The sequence below is a fragment of the Hylobates moloch genome, unplaced genomic scaffold (assembly GCF_009828535.3).
Source record: "Hylobates moloch isolate HMO894 unplaced genomic scaffold, HMol_V3 SCAFFOLD_6, whole genome shotgun sequence".
Classification (NCBI taxonomy): Eukaryota; Metazoa; Chordata; class Mammalia; order Primates; family Hylobatidae; genus Hylobates; species Hylobates moloch.
In genome coordinates this window covers 148,280,635-148,294,507 of record NW_026652281.1, presented here as the reverse complement: position 1 = coordinate 148,294,507, position 13,873 = coordinate 148,280,635, and the positions used below count along the sequence as shown (strand labels likewise).

The 13,873-nt window shown below is 37.3% G+C and overlaps 1 protein-coding gene across 7 annotated transcripts in view; it reads right to left on the bottom strand.

Annotated features, from left to right (window-relative positions):
• Positions 1-13,873, bottom strand: part of RANBP17 (RAN binding protein 17) — a 447,403-nt gene that overhangs the window by 173,086 nt on the left and 260,444 nt on the right. The gene's annotated exons all lie outside the window — the stretch shown is intronic.

Here is a 13,873-nt window from a genome sequence, read left to right as displayed (position 1 = left end):
TAGAAAAGACCTAAGCTAGGAAGTAATACATATCTACATATACCAAAAACATTTAAAGAGGCTCCAGTTCATAAGACTATAATTAGAAGTAAGAGACTCTCCTAAGACAATAATCTGAGTCTTGCTTTTAGAGAGTCCTGATAGCACAGCGTCTGAAAAGATCTAAGATTCATTTTTGATCCTGCTCAAATGTGTTTGCTGCTAAAAGTCCTGAAAGATGACCTCTTTATAATATAATCTTACCTAAAGTGAGTCCTGCATTATGAACCCAGGAGACAGAATTAGAGACTCTAGCTTTCTCTCTTTCAAGAAAAGAAAAAAAAAGGTGAGAAAATCCGAGTAAAATAAAAATTTTATATAAAATATGTAGATACACACAGAGACATATATTATAAACATGAACATCCAGTTGATATTCCTCCGTATCTTGAAATGGAGAAAATAATTTTGCTTCCCACTTGGCATTCTCATGTTTGAATAAAAAAATTTGTGAATAATACTCATGTGAAAATACCCTTATACAAATTAAAAGGAAAAAATGTTATTTTGAATCTATAATACTGCAGCCTTTCAGTTGGGATGCTGGTTGATCTTAATGAGATAAATTATTTGATTCAAGTATCAACTAAATAGTAATTAAGATGAACATAAATGCATGAAAAGAAAATTAACTGTATATGACAAGTGCATGCCTCATAGCACCTGTCCTCACATGTAGAAAAGAACATCAGCCTTTGACTGATTATTTCTTTTTGACATGATTTATCACCCAGTATTCTTTAAACTTGATAAAGCAAATTAATCTTTGATTGCAGGCGGCACTGGAGGTTGCCATTAGTCATGTAGTTTGGTGAGGTTCGTTGTGTTTCATTTACCAGGCACACAGAAAGAGAGCCCAGAAGCAATTGCCTCAGCTAGGACTTCTTTCCCAATCCACCCAGGAGAAATGATCAAAGAATTCAATATACGGTATTTTAAATTACTTCTATAGAACTGACCAGTAAAGAGAAAAAAGAATATTCTCTTTACTCTATTTTTATAATTATTTTTTAACCAAGGACAAAGGAAGACTTGTAACTTGTAATTTCAACATTAACAGCTCAAAGTGATTTTTGTTTGTTGTGGGGCAAGGGGTCAGGGTGGAGAGTAATTATAATTTTTAAAACTGCTATCTTAAGAAAGGGTATTTAGGAATTGACTATGCAGGAATACAGAAATAGCAAATAAATATTCCACACTGAAAATATTCCCATAGGTTCAGGTACCAAAATGCTCCAGTTTATTAAAACCATTGTCTCCATCTTTTAAAATACTGAAGAAATATTTTCTAGATTAGTGAATATTCCATCCTAAAGCATTATCCAATTTTTGCTTTTTAAAAAAGTCAGTAAACAATAAGAAATCATAACTTTAAAAATTTTTTTTTTTTTTTTTTTTTGAGACAGAGTCTCACTCTGTTGCCCAGGCTGGAGTGCAGTGGCATGATCTCAGCTCACTGCAACCTGCACCTCCCGGGTTCAACTGATTCTCCTACCTCAGCGTCCCGGGTAGCTGGGATTACAGGTGTGAACCACCATGTCTGGCTAATTTTTTTTTTTTTTTTTTTGTATTTTTACTAGAGACAGGTTTCACCATGTTGGCCAGGCTGGTCTTGAACTCCTCACCTCAGGTGATCCACCCACCTCAACCTCCCAAAATGTTGGGATTACAGGCGTGAGCCACCACGCCCAGCCTTAAACTTTTCTCTTTACTTACTTTTCTTTTTGGGAATTTAATTTATTTTTATTTTATTTGAGACAGGATCTCACCCCGTCACCCTGGCTGGAGTGCAGCGGCACAATCTCAGCTCACTACAACCTCTGCTTCCCAGGGTCAAACGGTTCTCCAGCCTCAGCCTCCCCTGTAGCTGGGACTGCAGGCATGAGCCACCAATGCCCAGTCAATTTTTGTATTTTTTGTAGAGATAGGGTTTTGCCATGTTGCCCAGGCTGGTCTTGAACTCCTGAGCTCAAAGCAATCCATCTGCCTCGACCTGGGCTTCTTATTTTATAATTTAATATTCAAAAGAGCGTTACACTGGCCTAATGCTCACTATTACTCACCCTAATACTTCAGTGTGCAAGAGCAAGATTTATTTGACAAAATAACTATTAGGGAACAATGTTTGAGTTAGAACTTAGGGCTTTCTACTTTTAGTCCCTTACTTAACTGATAACGCCTGTCAGAGACATTTCCCACAATTTCAAAAACAGATTCTTTGACTATGCCAACCATTAACAAATCATCACTTCATATATAATCTGATTATTTCAATGAAAAATTTCTTCAATCTAGCCATAAGTACAGGATAGATATTTGATCCCTCTGAAAGATGATAATCCTTATTAGGCTAAATATTATATCTTCTAAAATTGCTGGAATAACAATGTGAACAAACTACTAGAAAACTTAATAAAATCCCAATATTTATGATCATCTCAATTCCCAGTTAGTCTTCATGGAAGGCATTTCTACACCTAAAGGGGAAGAAGAGCCCACTGGGTAATGTATATCCATCTTTTGACAATGGTTTATTTTAGAAAGGAATCCAAAGAATATATGAATAACCATTAAAAATAGCATATTCCATTTAGGACTTTAGGACTTATGCAGTAAATATTCATTTTCAAAAAATAATATTTCATGAAAATTAACTGAGGTAGGGTTAACATCAATGTTTCAAGTATTTATCTTAGATAGTACCATTTGTTCATAGAACAAAATTCATTAAATGATCCAAATGTGCAAATAAAGGCAGTACATGTATAGATATTTAAAAGACCTGTCTCTTAAATAAAATGTAAAAGCAGCTCCTGATGCATTACAATGCACAGCCACAACCTGAAAGCTCAAGTACAATGTTCTTTTTCAAAATAAGAACTGTTAGTGTTCCTACTCCAATGTTTGGGAAATCACATTCACCAGACTCCTGGTCATACACTTAAGCACAAAGAAATACAGTAACTAGGTTTCTGTCAATTTTCCTACCATCTAAATATGAGCTGAAAATTCCGGGGTGGCCTATGCCCACATGGGTTTAGCAATTCTATGATCTTTTCAAGCATTTATGAAAATTCTGCAAAAATGTAATTTCCTAAAAACAATCTTTTATTTTCTCTTAGTATATATGAGTTTGTTGAAACTATAATTTTATAAATAAATTGTAAAGAATTAGGAATAAATCTTTACATATAAAGAATTAGGAATAAATCTTTACATAACGATACTTGAAATGCATGAAGTTGGCAAATACTGTCTTGTCACTAATTGCAAACAAAATGTATCAAGTTATTTGGCATTTTTTATAGAAACTTTAAAAAGCTAATTAACTATTAACTATAATAGTCACATCAGAGTTCTGAAAACTATGTATCTCCTTACAGCAAATTATGTCAGATATAAGCAAATAATATGTGTAAATGTATTATTTTTCAAAAAATATAACTCCTCATTATTTTAACATGTTAGCTTAATTTATTAAAAGATAAAAAAAAAAAAAAAAAAGACAAACATTCGGCCAGGCGTAGTAGCTCAAGCCTGTAATCCCAGCACTTTGGGAGGCTGAAGTGGGTGGATCACAAGGTCAGGAGTCCGACACCAGCCTGGCCAACATGGTGAAACCCTGTCTCTACTAAAAATACAAAAATTAGCCAAGCATGGTGGCGGGCCCCTGTAGTCCCAGCTACTCGGGAGGCTGAGGCAGAAGAATCACTTGAAACCAGAAGGCGGAGGTTGCAGTGAGCCAAGATCGCACCACTGCACTCCAGCCTGAGTAACAAGAGCGAAACTCCGCCTCTCAAAAAAAAAAAAAAAAAAAAAAAGACAAACATTCTAACTAATCTCAAGAATTATTTAACAAACAATTTAGTTGAAACATATTTTCTTCTGGAATAATAAATTATTATAGCTTAGAAAATCAGAGTAAATGAAAAGAGTTGAAAAACTGTCAGTACAGCGTGAATGAAATGACTTCAAACAAAGTGCAGTGGTGTGATCAGGGTTCACTGTAGCCTCAAATTCTAAGGCTGAAAGGATTCTCCTGCCTCAGCCTCCTGAATAGCTGGGACCGCAGGCATGCACCACCATACCTGGCTAATTTTTTAATTTTTTGTAGAGATCGGGTCCCCCTATGTTCCCTAGACTGGTCTTGAACTCCTGGGCTTGAGTGATCCTCCCATCTCGGCCTCCCAAAGTGTTTGGATTACATGCATGAGCTACCCTGCTCAGCCCAAATAAACTATTATCAAAACAAATTTTAGTCTTGTCCCTGCAGACAATTAAAAAAAAAACAACTAAAGTCAGAAAAACAACTTGCTCCATAATAATAATTTAAGCCAGCTTTCCTTCCTTTGTTCCTTCCCTTACCTCCTTCCTTCTTTTCTCTCTTTTCTTTCCTTCCTTCCCTTGGGTGGGGGGTAGGGCTTGGAAGAGTAAAGAAGGATATTTCCGGAAAGAATAAATTTAGTAGGACAATTAAAAGTGTCTTTCCCTTTATAAAAACTTTGGTTGTAACTTACATGTTTATTTAAAGCAAATTCACATGTAAGAATCTATTATTTATATATGAATATACATTTACTGCTTGGCTCCATTGAGAAACTATAAATTTCATCTATTGAACATTAGCAAAAAATTACATGTGTTTATCATCTGGATTATTCTCAGATTAATAGAGATAAATGACAAAACATAATCAGTAGCAGCTCTGCAACTTAATCATTGCATCTGAGCTATAGGAAGCACTTAATTACTCTCATTTACTAGGTTCAATCTAATGAGAAAGCATTAGCCAAATGAAAAGAATGCAGTACAAACAAACAAAATAGTTATACCATCATTAAAAAGAAACTCTGACAGTGCAGGTGACAGCATAGGCAGGATAAATTACCATAATGTTCTAAATGCTGAGCTGTCAGCATGCTAATGCCATGATCAGCTACCCTGGGAATCTCTGCACTATAGCTGTCAGAAACAGGTATCATAAATCACCTCTCTCTACTGTACTGCTCATTATCACAGCTATAGTATACATGTTTTTCAGCATACTTCAGTACAAATTTGAAGGCAACACTTATTCTTATGAGTGGGTCTCTTTACTCTTGCAGACACTGTAGACAATCCTTGCCTAATAAATGGATATTTTATTTTGCAATAATGAACTACTGGATCTTAGAACATGATAGGCCTCTGCTTTAATTCATAAGCCACCTGAATGAACAGACTGCAAAAACAGCACATTTTCCCAAGCTGTACGATACAGTAGCAGTGAGCTAGGTAAATTAACATTATTCCATCTAAAGGAATCCCATTATTTGCAAGCTATTTCTGGATCTGGAAAGCAACAGTAGCAGATATAAATAGGAACCACTTGCAATGCTTAGAAACCTTTATGACATAATCTTAATATTTTAAAGGAAAATTTTATATTTTATATGGAAAAAGAACTAATATTTTGAGAGCTTACTACAGGTAATCTCCTTTAATCCTTGTAACAGCCTTGTGAGTTAAATATTACTATTGTAAATTTGTAGACAAGAAAGCTGAGGATCTGAGTTTGAAAAATTCACCCAAAGGCTACTAAGTGACAGAACCATATGTGAACCCAATTCTGTGTAACTGAAAAGTTCATGCCCTTATTATTGGTAGAGTTAGCAAAGGAATTCCGAAGACAAAAGTCTCTGAACATGTGAAACATAACACATTTCTTTAAATAATCATATAAACATGTATACTATAGTTTTATTATAAATAAAATGCTATAACACTCCTAATTTCTATTCACCAAAAGTAGCTAGAAGGGAAACTAGCTTTTCATCTTCACAACATAACTTGTAATACAATTATACAAAGATAACAGTCAATTTGATGATGTATCTGTATTCTCAAAATACTTCTTAATAAAAAGCACCTGACATATTTTACAAATAAAATGGTGTTTCTACATATATATAAAAAAGTATTTTTTTGGCCGGGTGTGGTGGGTCACGCCTGTAATCCCAGCACTTTGGGAAGCTGAGGCAGGCCGATCACCTGAGGTCGGGAGTTTGAGGCCGGTCTCGCCAACATGCAGAAAACCCCGTTTCTACTAAAAATACAAAATTAGCCAGGCATGGTGGCGCATGCCTGTAATCCCAGCTACCTGGGACGCTGAGGCAGGAGAATCGCCTGAACCCCAGAGGCGGAGGTTGCAGTGAGCCGAGATCATGCCATTGCACTCCAGCCTGAACAAGAAGAGCAAAACTCCGTCTCAAAAAAAAAAAAAAAAAAAAAAAAAAGTCTTTTTAAAGTATTCTGATTGAGCATATTTTAAAAATGTGAGAAAAAAGAAAATATTATAATATATTCAGGGAGAAAAGCTAAATTTCCAAAGAAAATGAAAACGATGAATGACATTTTCTAATAATCTGTTTGCAATTTCTTCTCTTGTGCTTATTCCAAGAGAGTGATACTTCTTACTATAATTTCTTGTATTTTGGTGGGTGGTTAGTGACTGGGGAGGAGAGTGTTCCAAGAATAGTTTTAATGTTCTTATGCAAAGTACAATTTAGTTGTATGCTGAAGCCTCGGTGAGTTTTACTTCAACAATGATATAGTTCTTCCATGCTGTAACCAGAATACCTATTATTGTGAATTTAAGTCCTTCCCTTAAGATGTACACCACAGACCACGATTTTCCTTTTAAAAAGTAGAGCCTTGACACAAAATAGATTTGCGAAATGTCCATTTTCTTTTCTCACATTGCACAAATTAGTTTCATTATTTTTGTAGAATTTTTGTTTTCTGGCTCCATCTAATACTATCCACATGATTGTGAAAGATAACAACATGACTCACTTCTGGGGGCCTATCCTGTTCTAAGCATTCTGCACACCGTAACAGAGAAACTCTACAAGCCCAGAGGGTGGAATTGGACCTGGGTCAGTCTAGGACAAAGCCAGTATGATAACTATGCATGGTAAGGTGTGACTGTGATTTCTTAGATTGTCATGAAGAGAAAATTCTCTATAAATTTCATACTAATTTATTTCTGTGACATAATTTCACAGAATTGCTCATTGGAAATGGTAGCTTTGCTGGCCACTGGTTAACAGTCCCATTAGACATGATTTAGAAATGGAGAGAAGAGTTCTGAAGCTGCAATGCCTAGCCGAACGGCTAGGCACAGAATGCCTGTCACCTCCCCTGACCCACAGAAGTTGCTCTGGGCTTGACTACAGTGCTAGATTGAAGCCAGTGGTGGTGATATAGGGATGGGTTGGGTCACGGGGTGAGCAGAAGGAAGAGGAAGCTGTTTTCTAAGCTAGAAGTCCACACAGCTTTAATTAATTATAACTTAGCTATCTGAAATATCACCCGAGTCAAGTAGTAGAAACAGACTGCATTTTCGCAACAAATGTGTGGTAAAGGAATTGCTATAAATTGTTTCCTACTGACCTACATTGTAATTTCAGAAACTGATACAATTATATTTTAATTTTGATTGATTTTCAGAAACAATGACAGCTAGACTTGTTGCTTTATGTCTCTCTACCCATTCTTCCCTCTTTCCCTTTCAACGTGTGGTTAAGGATTTTAAAAACCTTTAAGACACAGGGCAGGCTCTGTAATAGAGAATGGTGATGGGGGTTGGGGAGAGAGACAGGATACAGTGCCTATCCTTGAGGAGTTCACCAACTAAAGTAGGAACTTAATCTCTTCAACTGTATTATATGCTCATTAAGGGCAGGGCCAGAACTAATTTATTTATACTGGTATTCTTTATAAGCACTCATTAATATCTATTGAAAGAATAAATAGGCAAATATATTAGTTGCCATTTATATAAGTGTAGAGGGCAGAGTTTTCATTATTGCAATTCATGTCCAAATTTTTTGGGGGGGGGTCTTGACTATTTTATTTTCTTATTAATAAATAATCATTGTATATATTTATGAGGTACACAAGATATTTTGATACATGAATAAAATGTGTAATGATAAAATCAAGATGTTTAGGATATCCAGCACCTCAAACATTTGTCACTTCTTTGTGATGGAAATATTTCAAATCCTCTCTTGTAGCTATCTTGAAATATATGACACATCGTTGGTAGTTATAGTCACCTTATTGTACTATCAAACACTAGAACTTATTCCTTTATATAACTAGTTTTGTACCCATTAACCCCTCTGGGGGTTCATCCCGTCCCTTCCCTTCGCAGCCTCTGGTAGCCATCATTCTGCTTTAGATCTCCACGAGATCAATTTTTTAGCTCTCACATATGAGAAAGAACATGAGATAATTGTCTTTCTGTGCCTGCTTGTTTGACTTAATATAATGACCTCCAGTTTCATCTAATGGAATGAATGGATGCTTCGATGACATGATTTCACTCTTTTTTTTTTTTCATAGCTGAATGGCATTCCGTTGTGTATATATACAACATTTTCTTTATCCATTCATTCATTGATGGACACTTGGGTTGATTCCATATATTGGCTATTGCTAATAGTGCCACAATAAACATGAATGTACAGATGTCTCTTTGATATACTGATACTCTTTTTTTTTGAGACGGAGTCTCGCTCTGTCACCCAGGCTGGAGTGCAGTGGCGTGATCTTGGCTCACAGCAAGCTCCGCCTCCCAGGTTCATGCCATTCTCCTGCCTCAGCCTCCCGAGGGACTACAAGCTGGGACTACAGGCGCCCGCCACTACGCCTGGCTAATTTTTTGTATTTTTAGTAGAGACGGGGTTTCACCGTGTTAGCCAGGATGGTCTCGATCTCCTGCTCGTGATCTGCCCGCCTTGGCCTCCCAAAGTGCTGGGATTACAGGCATGAGCCACTGCGCCCGGCCTGATATTCTTTCCTTTAGATAAATTCCCAGTAATGAGATTGCTGAATTCTATGGTAGTTCTATTTTTGTTTATTGAGAAACCTCTATACTATTTTTCTATAATGGTTGTACTAATTAACATTCCCAGAGTGTATGACAGTTCCCTTTTCACCTCATTTTTTTCAGCATTTGTTATTTATTGTCTTTTTGATAATAACCATTCTAACTGCGATAATAAGACATTTCATTGTGGTTTTGATTTGCATTTCATGGATGATTAGTAATAGTGAAGATTTTTTTCATATACTTTATGGCTATTTGTATGTCTTCTTTGAGAAATGTCTATTCAAATCCTTTGCCCATGTTTTAATAAAACTATTTTTTTCCTGTTGTTTACATTCCTTGCATATTCTGGATATAAGTAGCTTGTCAGATGAATAGTTTGCAAGTATTTTCTCCCATTCTGCAGGTTGTCTCATCTTTGTCTTGTTCCAGTTACTAGAGAAAAGGCATTCAACTTTTCCCAGTTCAGTATGTTAGCTGTGGGTTTGTCATATATAGCTTTTCTTATGTTGAGATATATTCCTTCTGTAACAAATTTATTGAGAATTTTTATCATGAAGGCATGTTGAATTTTATCAAATGTTTTTCTGCATCTATTGAGAGGATCATATGGCTTTTGCCCTTCACTCTGTTGATGTGATGTATCACGTTCATTTATTTACATATGATGAACCATCCTTGCATCCCTGGGATAAATCCCGCTTGATTATGGTGTATTATCTTTTGATGTGCTAGTTGGTTTGCAAATATTTTGTTGAGGGTTTTTGCATCTATGTTCATCAGAAATATTGGCCTGTAGTTTTTATGTTTTCTTGTGTTCTTGTCTGGTTTTGGTATCACAGTATTGCAGACCTTATAGAATGTCTTAGAAAGAATTCTCTCCATTTCAATTTTCTAAAATAGTCTGAAAACCATTGGTGTTAGATATTAGATCTTCTTTATAAGTTTGGTAAAATTCAGTACTAAAGCCATGCAGTCCTGGGCTCTTCTTTTTTGGGAGACTTTTTATTACTGATTCAGTCTTGTTACTTGTTATTGGTCTGTTCAGGTTTTCTACTTTTTCTTGGGTCAGTTTTGGTAGGTTGTATGTGTACAGACATTTATCCATTTTGTCTAGGCTTTCCAATTTTGTTAGTGTATATTTGTTCATAATAGTCTCGAATGATCCTTGGTATTTCTGTGGTATCAGTGTAATGTCTCCTCTTTTGTTTCTGAATTTATTTATTTGGGTTTTCTCTCTTTGGTCCTTGGTTAGTTTAGCTAGTGGCATATCAATTTTATTTATATTTTCAGAAAACCAACTTTTTATTTTACTGGTATTTTGTATTTTTGTTTTAGTTTCTATTATGTTTAATTCTGCTCTGATCTTCATTATTTCTGTCCTTCAACTAATATGGGGTTTGGTTTGTTCTTATTTTTCTAGTTCCTTGATCTGCATCATTTGGTTGTTTATTTGAAATCTTTCTACTTTTTTGATGTAGGAGTTGATTGTTAGAAAATTCCTTCTTAGATTGCTGCTATAGTATCACATAGGTTTTGGTATGTTGTGTTTCCATTTTCATTTGTCTCAAGAGTTTTTAAAAATTTCCTTCTTAATTTATCCATTGACTCAGTGGTTATTCAGGAGCATGATGTTTACATTGCATGTATCTGTACAGTTTCCAAAGCTCTTCTCGTTACTAATTTCTAGTTTTATCCCATTGTGGTCAGATATGATATGTGGCATAATTTCAATTTTTAAATTGAAATTAAAAGGCATGGTGACTCATGCTTGTAATTCCAGCACTTTGGGAGGCCAAGGCGGGTGGATCACAAGGTCAGGAGTTCCAGACCAGCCTGGCCAACATGGTGAAACTCTGTCTCTACTAAAAATACAAAAAATAGCCGGGTGTGGTGGTGCGCACCTGTAGTCCCAGCTACTTGGGAGGCTGAGGCAGAATTGCTTGGACTCAGGAGGCAGAGGTTGCAGTGAGCTGAGATCGTGCCATTGCACTCCAGCCTGGGTGACAGAGCAGGACTCCGTCTCAAAAAAAAAAAAAAAAAAAAATTACCGAGATTGTTTTTGTGTGTCTTAACATGTGGCAACCCTGGGAGAGTGTTCCAAGTGCTGATAAAAATAATCTATACTTTGCAGGTATTGGGCTAAATGTTCTGTAAATGTCTGTTAGGTCCATTTGGTCTACAGTGCAGATCAAGTCCAATGTTTCTCTGTGGATTTTTTGTCTAAATGATCTGTTGAATGCTGAAAGTGCAGTGTTAAACACCAATACAATAATAGCTGGGGACTTCATCGTTCTCTTTAGCCCTAATAGTATTTACTGTATATATCTCAGTGCTCCACTGTTGAGTGCATATATATTTACAACTGTTATATCCTTTTGTTGCACTGATCTCTTTATCATTTTATAATGACCTTCTTTGTCTCTTTTTTTTTTTTTTTGTCCCCTTTGTTTGATATAAATATAGTTCCTTCTGGCAGCTTTTAGTTACTGTGTGCATGGAATATCTTTTTCCATCCCTTCACTTTCTCTCTTTTTTTGGATACATAGTCTCACTCTCACCTAGGCCGGAGTGCACTGGTGTGATCTCGGCTCACCACAACCTCCACCTCCTGGGTTCAAGGGATTCTCATGCCTTAACCTCCCGAGTAGCTGGGATTATGGGCAACCGCCACCATGCCTGGCTAATTTTTGTATTTTTTCAATAGAGATCGGGTTTTGCCATGTTGGCCAGGCTGGTTTTGAACTCCTGACCTCAGGTGATCTGCCCACCTTGGCCTCCCAAAGTGCTGGGATTACAGGTGTGAGCCACTGCCCCCAGCCCATCCCTTTACTTTCAATCTATGCGTCTACAGGTGAAGTGAGTTTCTTGTAGGCAGCATAGAGTTGGGTCCTACTTTTTATGTCCATTCAGCCAATCTGTATCTTTTAATTGGAGGAATTTAAACAGTTTACATTCAAGGTTGTAACTGACAGGTGATGACTTACTCCTGCCATTTTATTACTTTCTGATTGTTTTATATATCCTTTGTTCTGGTTTTCCTCTTTTATTGTTTACATTTATGATTTGGTGGGGTTTTTTGTAGTGATAATGTTTGACTCCTTCCTTTTTTGTGTGTATCTGCTCCACCAGTGAGTTTTATGCTTTCATGTGTTTTCATAACAGTAGATACTGTCCCATATAAACATTCTCTTATATGTTAACTGGACACTTTTGCTGTTTTTTGTAATTATCTTTACCTCTTTGACTTCTGACAGTTTGACTATGATGTGATCTGGAGAAGACCTTCTGGGTTGAATATATTAGGGGATCTTTGAGTTTCCTGTATCTGGAAGTCTGTATCTTTTGCAAGACTATATATTTTGCAAGATTAGTTTTCAGCTAGTATTTTGTTAAATAGGTTTTCTATGACTTTTCTGTCTCTTAGGATATCTGGTTACTTTGTGGCATCTCATATGGTATACCGGGTTTCTTCATTAATTTTTATTCTTTTATCTTTTCTTTCTCTGCCTGTATAATTTCAAGCAACCTGTCTTCAAGTTCAGATATTCTTTCTTCAGCTTGATCTAGTATATTGCTGAAGCTCTTGATTGCATTTTTTTAAATTTCATTGGCTGAATTCTTTGGTTTCAGGATGTTTGGTTCCTTTTTATGCCATCTATCTTTTTGATGAATTTCTCATTGAGATCATGAATTGTTTTCCTGATTTCTTGTTATTGTTTATCTGTGTTTTCTTGTATCTCATCATTATTTTGAATTCTTTTTAAGGCATTTTATAGATTTTCTTTTCTTTGGGATCTGTTACTTTAGAGAATTAATGTGCTCTTTGGAATTGCCATGTTTCCCTGCTTTTTCATGTTTCTCATGTCCTTATGTTGATATCTCTGCATCTCGTGTAAGTTGCTTCTTCTAATTATATAGACTAGCTTCCACAGGGAAATAGTTTCTATAGTATTAGTTAAATAGAGTGCTTTGGCTTTTGATTCTGGGGAGGTGCAGTAGTGTGTTCCCTGTGTGGGTGCAGCAGCCAATTCCTTTGGCTGTTCCACTGTAAGGGAACACTCAGTGGTTTAGGCCACAGTTGTTAGTGGAGGCTGTGGTGAGGCTTTGCTTAAGGTGGGGACACCAGGTGGGTTGGTCCTTAGGCAACCATGCAGTAGCAGGCCATGTTCGCCAGTCCTTGGGCCTCTAGGGAGTGTACGTGGGTGCCAATGGTGGGCAGATATTGACAGGCCAGCCCTCGGGCCTCCAGGTAGTGTGTTTAGAAGTGGCAGTGGCAGTGGGGTGGGCAGTTTATCAACCCTCTAGGCAATGTCTATGACATCAGCAGTGGCAGTATCAGTGGAAGGGCAACCACCTAACTTAAACCCTTGATCCCCCAAATGACATACATGTGTGCCAGCACTGCGACTGGCAGTTTGGGTGGGGTGGTTCCTGGTAGCTGTGTGTGGGTGCTGGCATCTGGTGTACAAGGCAGGCCAATCCCTGGATGGTACACAAAGAAAGCAGTGATGGTGAGCAGGACAGGTATGTCCTCAGGTCCCTGGATGACATGTATGGGTACCAGCAGGTGGCATGTGCCTGTATTCAGGTACCTTGGTGGTGCACATGGGTGCTAGCTCTGGTGGGTCAATCTCCAGTGCCTCTGAAGGCACATGCAGGTATGCCAGCACCCCTACCAGAGGAAGAGGCAGGGTTACTGTCTATGGCAGCAACACCAGGGAGGCAGTTCTCAGGCTCTGGGGAGTGCATGCTTTGGCTCCCTTTGTCCCAGGGCCACTCCCCTACTCCTGGTGTGCTGCACTGCCTGTTTCATATGGTGCAGAGGACTGCATTAGCTAGAGTTTTGGGAACCTGGCTGCACCACTGGGTACAGTGAGCGTCACAGCACTGAAACCCTCTGAGTGGACATGGGAGGATGCCAGTAGGGCTCCAGGTATGTGGGGATACAAAGGC